At 42.1% G+C, this 8910-nt stretch overlaps 1 long non-coding RNA gene across 1 annotated transcript; it reads left to right on the forward strand.

Annotated features, from left to right (window-relative positions):
- The first annotated feature begins 321 nt into the window (after nucleotides 1–321).
- Nucleotides 322–2355, forward strand: LOC113925122. The gene is made up of 2 exons (XR_003520918.1): nucleotides 322–649; nucleotides 1357–2355. It is a non-coding gene; the product is annotated as an uncharacterized LOC113925122 (long non-coding RNA).
- The last annotated feature ends 6555 nt before the right edge of the window (nucleotides 2356–8910 follow it).

Raw genomic sequence — 8910 nt, forward strand, 5'->3', positions numbered from 1 at the left:
AGATTTGAGATTTTATTGCATAATTAAATTACACTGTCAAAATAATTTTTAAAGCTGAAAGGAAACTCAGAGATCAGCTACAGGAAATTGAGGCCTAGTGAGGTGAAGAGAGCTGGCCAAGGTCATGCAGCTGTTCAGGTCTCCTGCTGGCCAGTCCTAGCCCAAATATGGGGAAGCTTAGTTGTTATTTCCTCTTAAAATTACCCTGGAATCCAGGCAAAAGGATTTAGCAATCTACAGATGCTAATGGGGAAACAGCAGTTTAAAACAATTTAGAGAAATGAATCTAACGGCAATTAGAGTCACCCCCACCCCCTCCCTTATCTGGGGGGAATACATTCCAAGACCTCCAGTGGGTGCCTGAAACCATCGGTAGTACCGAACCCTATATATACTACCTTTTCCCCCCCATATCTTATATATATATTTTTACAATATCTTCTTGTACTGTACTCACTCTTCTTCCTGTAATGGTGTGAGAGGACACAATGCTTTACGATACCTGTGTGATGAAATGAAGTGAGTGATGTAGGCATTGTGATGTAGTGTCAGGCTACTACTGACCTTCTAATGATATATCAGGAGGATCATCTGCTCTTGGACAGTGGTTGACTGCAGGCAACTGAAACCATGGAAAGCAAAACTGCAGGTAAGTGGGTGCTACTATATTCAGGACCCTCTGGATGGGCCGAGAGCAGGCAGCTAATGTGGGCTCCCAGCTGATTTCCACTGACAGGCGCATTGGCCTTCAAGCCAGAATTTGCTGGTCAAACTCTAACAAGGGTGAATGTATGAACAGGCCAAATTTAGCAACCATCTCTGCAACACAGATTTGGGCTGAAAGACCAATGCCAAGTTCAAAAAAAGTAAATGTGTTCATATTCCTAAGTTTAAGAGAGGATTTGAAATGTTTCTCACTTTTAATGTTAAGCAATGATGGATGTAAAGAGAAAGATTATTTTTACTCCCTACTTTGTGATTTCAAAAAATAATTTAGCCTATTTCTGGAACAAGCCCCATGAAGAATAAAAGTCAGATTTTTGGTTGTGCATTGAAATTCAAGTTGACTGATGAAGGGTTAAACATTAGGAAAGCTTTGTGAATATTTAGCAGAAAGATGGCAAACTGGTTTGAAGATGTGTTTTGTTTGGACGGCTGAGTGTTTTAACATTTCAAAAATTGTCAACATGTAAAAATGAAATTTCACATGTAAAAAATTCTGGATTTCTGCCTTCTTTTAGAAAGTGGGAATACCCAGTAACATTAGATATACTTCTGTATTAATTTCCTGTGTCTGCCATAACAAATCACCACAAATTTGATGGCTTAATACAACAGAAATTTATTCTCTCACAGTTCTGGAGCCCAGAAATCCAAAATCAAGTTGTTGGCAGAGCCATACTGTCTCTGAAGGCTGAAGAGGAGAATCCATCCTTGCCTCTTCCATCTTCTGGTGCATCCAGACTGCTCCTGACTTGTGGCCGCATAACTATATTCTGTTTATCTCTTCACGCTGTCTCCTCCTTGTGTCCAATTTCCCCCTGCCTTGCTGTAATGAGAACACCTGTCATTGGATTTAGGCCCACAGACAATCCAGTATGATCTTATCTTAAGACCTTTAATTTCATTGCAAGAGCAAAGACTCTTTTTCTAAATAAGGTCACATACATAGGTTCTGGGGGGTAGGATGTGTTCATATTATTTTGGGGGCCAACATTCAACCCAGCACAGTTTTCCACATGGGCATTCCCTGAAATAGAACAGTGGCTGGGCACGATTGTTCAGTTTGCCATAGTTCCTACTATTTCCCATTGCCTGGGAATTTCAAATTTATAAATCTTAGTTTAGGATTTGGTGAGAGACTTAATAATCACCATGTGAATTCACCTGTGACACAACTATGACAAGACGACCACAGTTCCTAAACAGTGACTGTGCACTAGAGTCACTTCAGGGGGCTTAAATTGTAGCTGTCTAATTTTGCTTCTGGAGAGTCTGATTCAGTAGGTTTAGGGGGTGACACTGGAATTTACCATTTTAAGCACTCCTCAGGCAAAGCTGGACTTGGAAACCATGGTGGAGCATCATACCCTGGTTATGTTCCTGGGACAGAAGAATCCATGGATTTTGCCAAACTCCAAGGATAAAAAACCTGAAGATATTTGACAAAGGAACACCCCAGCTCTCTTGACTTAGCTCTGCTTCCTCTGCCATTTTAGTTGTTGTCTGTGTTCCTTTTCTACCTTTCATGGTACAGAAGACACAGTGCTATAATTAACAATTACTTTTGAACAAAGTGAAGAAATAATGATACAAATTGTATACGATCAATATACATCATATAATCGCATGCTACTCAGCTTCATTGTTTGTTTTCTTGTTAAATATACCCTGTATCATTGCAGAAAAATTTTAAGTTGCCTTGCCTTCATTTTCCAGGGAGACAAGTGGTAACCTTGGGGTAACATTGGGGTTGGGTGGTTTAGGGTACTAAAGAAAGAACAGTCTGTGAATGGACAGGCATGAGAAAGCAGCACTTGTAAGGGCAAATGCAACTAGCTCAGAATCACTGAGCATAAACTGAGAGAGGATGGTGGTGCGAGAAGATAAGCAGATACCAAGTCCATGTCATGAAGGGCTTTGAATGCCAATCTGAGGAGTAGACTTGATCCTTGAGGCAATAGGCATTACTGAATGCTTTAAGTCCATTTGGGTATTAGAGCAAGGAAGTCACATGATCCTGCTGAGACAGCCATTCTTGGGCAGGGTGATGGCTCTGTTGAGGGAGGCGCCAATTCTGAGAAGAGGGAAACCAGTTAGGGGGCTATCATAAGAACACATGGGAGAGATGCTAAAGATCTGAACTAGAGGTGGAGCAGAGCTGTGGAGGAGGAGTAGGCGACCCAATCTATAAGGATAGTGATTGATTGGATATGGGGAGCAAGATTTTAACCCCAGATGTGGAAGATAGCACATTTATTGGAAATGAAATAGAGACCATAGGAAGAAAACTCAGTCTGAAAGAAAGATAATGCCTTTAGTTTTAGATGCATTGAATGAAAGACGTCGGTGGGATATTCGTAGAATTATGGTTGATCTTGGGGTTTTAGATATTGAACAAATAAGATCCTTCTCCTTCTCACATAAGTTCAGAACCAACTGAGAGGTAGAAGTAAGAGTCAAACAAATAAAGACCAAAATATCCATTTTATTACAAATGAATTGGAGGACATAAAATGACATGACTTTAGATCTGTGGTCACAGTGACCCTGTGGCTAGCCAGTTACAGCCCTTCTCAAGGGAGGGACGTTTTCCTATAAAACTTAGGGCATGAAGGACCTTGGGTTCCCCCTACAGTAAAGAGGTTTCCAGAAAGGAAGAAGGTGCTGACCTGAGGCTACAAACATCTTTCTTCCAAACTCTGTGTGACAGGCAGAGAAATGGCCCCCAAGGTTGTCCACGCTCTAAGCTTCAGAACCTGTGAATATGATACCTTTACAAAAGGGACTTTGCAAATGTGATTAAGGGGAAGGACGTTTTGAGATTATCCTAGCTTATCTGGGTGGGCCCATTCTAATCACATGAGTCTTTAAAAGCAGAGGACCTTGGGCGCCTGGGTGGCTCAGTTGGTTAAGCGACTGCCTTCAGCTCAGGTCATGATCCTGGAGTGTCTAGATCGAGTCCCGCATCGGGCTCCCTGCTCGGCAGAGAGTCTGCTTCTCCCTCTGACCCTCCCCCCTCTCATGTGCTCTCTCTCTCATTCTGTCTCAAGTAAATAAATAAAATCTTAAAAAATAAAAAAATAAAAGCAGAGAACCTTTCCCTGGGCTGTGGTCAGAGAGAGATGTGAGGACAAAAGAAGGGTCAGAGAGGTGCAGCATTGCTGGCCTTGATGACGGAGGAGAGGGCGTGAGGGAGGGAAGAGCGGCAGGTGGCCTCTGGAAGCTTAAAAGGCAAGGAAAGGGATGTTCCCCTAGAGCCTCCGGAAGGGAACCTGGCCCTGCTGCCTCTTCGACTTTAGCTGAGTGAAACTCATGTCAGACTTCTGACCTCCAGAAGTGCAAATAATACATTTGTACTGTTTAAGCCACCAAGTTTGTGGCAGTTTGCTACATCACCGATAGAAAATAAATACACTCATCAAGCTGATTGCTTTGTCCATCTCTTCCTGGAGGGTTGGGTCCAGGACAGAGCCTTGCCCTCAACATGCCTTATTCCTGCTCTTTTCCTAGAAAGATACATAGTTTGCTTCCTGATTCAGACTCAGGTCTCTGTCCAAATGTTACTTTATCAACGAATCCCCAATATATCCCTTAATCTTGAAACAAAACCAAGCAGAAACAAAGCAAAACAAATCCTATCATCCTCTTTACCTTTATTTTTCTTCATAGCACTTATCACCTGACTGATTACATATCTTTCTTCCTTCTGGAATTGAAGCTTTATGGGGACAGGGTCTTTTCTATTTTGTTCCTAGCTGGATCTCCAATGCCTAGAATGATGCTTGACATGCAGTAGGCCATCAATAAATATTGAGTGAATGAATGAATGAATGAATGGGTGAATAAATGAAAACCTTCCATGTCCCCTGAGGCCTGTTGAATTCATGTACTTCTCTTTGATGAGATTTCCTGGAATTCTTCCCATCACTTCTCTTCCAGCTTGAAGAGTGAGGGTGCCCTGCCTAAGCCACCATCCATGCAAAGCATGTCCAGTAGGAATCTTATGCCTGTTTTCCTGCTGTCCCTCTTTCCTTGACATGGGCTTCGGGTAAGGATGTGCCTGTGGTCTCTGTACTTCCCACTCACATTTCCTGGGTACTGTCTCCGTCTCCTTTCTTTCCCTACTGGTACTTTTGTCTTTAACTCTTAAAAGACTGTCTTAATTCGAGTTTTCCCAAAAGCAGACCCGGAAGCAAGGACTAGAGAGCAAGGAAGGTCATCCCAAGGAGTACAAGTAAGGAAGTAGGGAAAGTGAGGTAGGGAAGGTGGCAAAGCTAATACGAGGTACACTAATGAGTGACTTATCACTGTAGACAACTGTGTTCAAACCCCCCGGGGACTTTTTGAGAAACCATATGAAATATGCCCCAGAATTGACCTCGATTAGAGACAAGGAAGTTGTGGTACTTATCCACTGATATCTGTCCTTCAAGGGTTGAGGGTTATTCCTGGGTGTATAACATCCCTGGCATTTGCAGTAGCCCTGTAGGCAGGTTGAACAAATTCCCTTGAGGTGCTAGAGAAAGTGACCCAGGCAGATAAGCAAAAAGAGGTAACTGAGAAGGGCAGTTGACATGTTGCCTCAAGCTGTCCACGGGATGAGGGTGGAGCAACAACCACATCTGTTCAGTCCACCATTTGCACCACTCAGATCCACTCATACCCCACGAGTCCACTCTGTTACACTGTTCAAGGTGATGGACAGCCCCATCTCTAACAAGAGAAAAAAACTAAAATTGAAACAAGCTGCAGTTCCTGTTATTACAGCTGGATCTGAGACCACAATGAAAATCCATCACCTGTCCCTTCTTTGCATCCCTTCTAGATTTCTCTCACTCTGGGCCAGCATTTCAGGCCTAGGCTGCTTTCCCAGTGGGATGATCCAGACTTTCATCCCTGAGGGGTCTGAGGTCTGGTTACCTTGCCCTTGCAAGCTGTGATTGCTACAATTTGATGTTCATAGCTATTATCACTGGACAAAGAATGACCAAGACTCACAGCACACTGCCACCTCTCCCGCAGTGAATTCCCCCAGGGCCCCACATTCTCCTGCCTCCACTACAAAGAAGAAAAACCTTAGTGTCTCCCAGGTTGGCTCCCTCCACCAACAAAGTAGCTGCCTTTTTTTTGCCTGTGTCTTACTATCATCAGAATCACAAAATAGCCAGGTGGCAGTTATAAATTAAGGTTGAGTGAAACTTTTATTATATCTCTTGGTGGAAGTGTTCCCTACCTCCTCCTGGAGATCATGATCCTGCAGAACCTAAAAGAAGGGATGGAAACACAAATCTTCAAAGCAGGTGACTGGGAATGTTGATGCCACTGCCACCCACAGCTCCCGGCATGTGTCTTCCAGCTACTGGGCACACAGTGTCACGAATGGCATTTTGTGCCAATATAGATTACATTTGGGAAGACAGTGTCCGAACTCCACAACTTGTTGTCCTCCAGCTGGGACCCTAGCTGAGCCTATGAGAGACTGTTTCAAAGTTCTGGCAAGGCAACCGAGATATTCTGCATGATGTGCTGTTTGGTAGGAGCAGTGAATTCCATGGCTTTGTGCCCACTGAAAAGAACCCCCTTTTTTTTTTAAATCATAGAATGGGCCCTTTGGTCTGCGGGATATTATATGAATCTTGTGTTAGTAATTGAGACATTTTGTGAGCACTTAGGAAAGGCACTGGAGATAAGATGGGAAAACCTATATCTAGAATAAGTATAAATTCTAGTAATTTTGAATCACTGTCCCTTCCATCCTTGTTCGTTGTATTCAACTTGACATCAAATGTGTGGTTGCTTTCCTCAAACAGAGCTCTGCATCAGTCTTGGCTACTGGTAGGTTGGATACCCAGCGGTGGTAGGAGCTATGTCAACTTCAGTGAGAGAAGGAACCCATGCTATTGGTATGTGAATGGCCTTCAGCCCTGACGCCATTGCTACTTCATGATGCTGCAAAGAGCCCAAGGACAGAAAAGCAGAGAGAGGTGGGCAGCTCTCAGTCCACTGTAGCTGAAGGGGAACTTAGATGGGGGCCAGGGGGGATATGGGGTCAACGTTCAGGAGCAGCTTGTACCCTTGCAGCTTAGGATGCACAGCTAAGGGCTGCCCTTCCCAGAATCATTCCCCTGGTCAGGACTCGCCCTTCTTCTTTGTGTTGCTCCTTTCCATGGAATTCCAATGTATGCTTAAATTTTAGAGACAGTTTTCTCTCAGGGAGGTCTGTGTGTGTGTGTGTGTGTAGAAAATAAAGATACCATAATATTAAAAATGGCTATATCTGCCTGATCAGGTGACTTTTTTCTTATTTTTGATTTTAGATACATTTATAATTTCTAACCATAGCTATATTATTTTTATAATCAGAAGTAAAAATTACTTAAAAATTTGGGAAAATCTACCTTTACATTTCAGATATAAATTTTGAACCATTTTGTCCTCAGTTTGCCAAGTATTTTCAGTTGCTTGAAAAAGGGGAATTTATTGCCATAAAACAGAGCTTTTCAAGTAAACATGAGAAATGAACGGAAGATGACTGAACCTGCTGCCATGCCAGAAGACGGCCACTAGGTCATGTTATTAATCACAGTCTGATACCATGTTGTTTTTGTACAGTGGATTTCAGAGTGAAGAGAGACATACTGTAGTTGCATGTATTGGAGTATTTATTATGAATAAATCTGGGAGGTCCTGTGAGTTTGAAATGGAATTACTCAAAAATTTCTGCAGGAGAAGATGGCTGTTCCAAGTGAACTAAAAAGAAGGCTTAGTGTTTTGTGTCACTTTATTTTTGATGGAATCTAAACATGCTTTCAGTTCTTGAGTGAAAAAATATATTTATTACATATATACACCTACTATATAATGTATATTAGATATATTTTTTATCTCCTGAGATAACTACCTATATTTTATTTTAAATTCAAAATTTGGGGGCGCCTTGGTGGCTCAGTCGGTTAAGCATCTGATTTTTGATTTTAGTTCAGGTCTTGATCTCAAGGTTGTGAGATCCAGCCCTGCATCTGGCTTCACGCTGGGTATGGAGCCTGCTTAAGATTCTCTCTCTCTCTTTCTCTCTGCTCTGCTCCTCTCCCCCCATTTTTTTCAAAATTTTATTATCCTGCACTTTTGAACATTTTTTTAGCATACCTTACAAATTTAGAAAAAATATAGAGGGACAGTCAGTTCAGGGCACGTGGGTGGCTCAGTCAGTTAAGTATTCACCTTTGGCTCAGGTCACGATCCCAGGGTCTCAGGATCGAGTCCCGTGTCAGGCTCCCTGCTCAGCGGGAAGCCTGCTTCTCCCTCTCCCTATGCTGCTCCCCCTGCTTGTGCTCTCTCTCTGACAAATAAATAAGATCTTAAAAAAAAAGAATTATTAAGTGAAAGAGAAAAATATATTCAGAATGGCACAATAAAGACCTCCAAGAATCTACTCTTCAATACAAACAACAAAACCAATGTCAACTAATGAATTGTTGAACACTACATCAAAAACTAATGATGTACTATATGTTCCCTAATTGAACATAATAAATTTTTTTTAATTAACTTTTTCAAAACTCTGGAAATTAATCAAAAGTTTGCACACTTCTAAGGAGTGTTTACTTAAAGAAGAAAGGCTGAATCCTGATAAGAATAGAAAGTTTTGTGGCATTTTAACTATCCCTAGTCTTACCCCTCTCCACAGCTCCATCCTAGTCTTGAAAACCAGCAGCCTTACAACCAGCTGTGAAAACAAACGGCTTAATACCTTTTGAAGAGGGCAGATCAGTTTGGAGCCCTGCCCCCACAAAGCCTCATATCCAGAGATTTATCATGATTTCACCTATCTGGCACCTGTCTGAAAACCTCATTTACAGAATTTGTCTTTATTTAACTTGACTAAGACCTTGCTTAGTGGGAAATTCCTTTCCCCAGAATCTTTACTGAAAATAATCAATGGTGATTGTTTAGCATCATGACCACTGCAGGCAGCGATACTAGGTGGGATTTTCCAAAGGGAAAAATCTAAGGAATGAGAGATCAGTAGAGGACTTTGAAAAGCTCCAACATATGACTGGGGGTCTAGAAGGCCACATACATGTGCATGCCCAGGAAATGGAAGGCTCTAATCTCTAGTCTTTGGTTAATTTTGAGACTCTGTATAAACAAGTAGTAAAGGCTAAGGCAGAATTGTAAACTGTCACA

Source organism: Zalophus californianus, chromosome 2 (genome assembly GCF_009762305.2).
Source record: "Zalophus californianus isolate mZalCal1 chromosome 2, mZalCal1.pri.v2, whole genome shotgun sequence".
NCBI classification, from domain to species: domain Eukaryota; kingdom Metazoa; phylum Chordata; class Mammalia; order Carnivora; family Otariidae; genus Zalophus; species Zalophus californianus.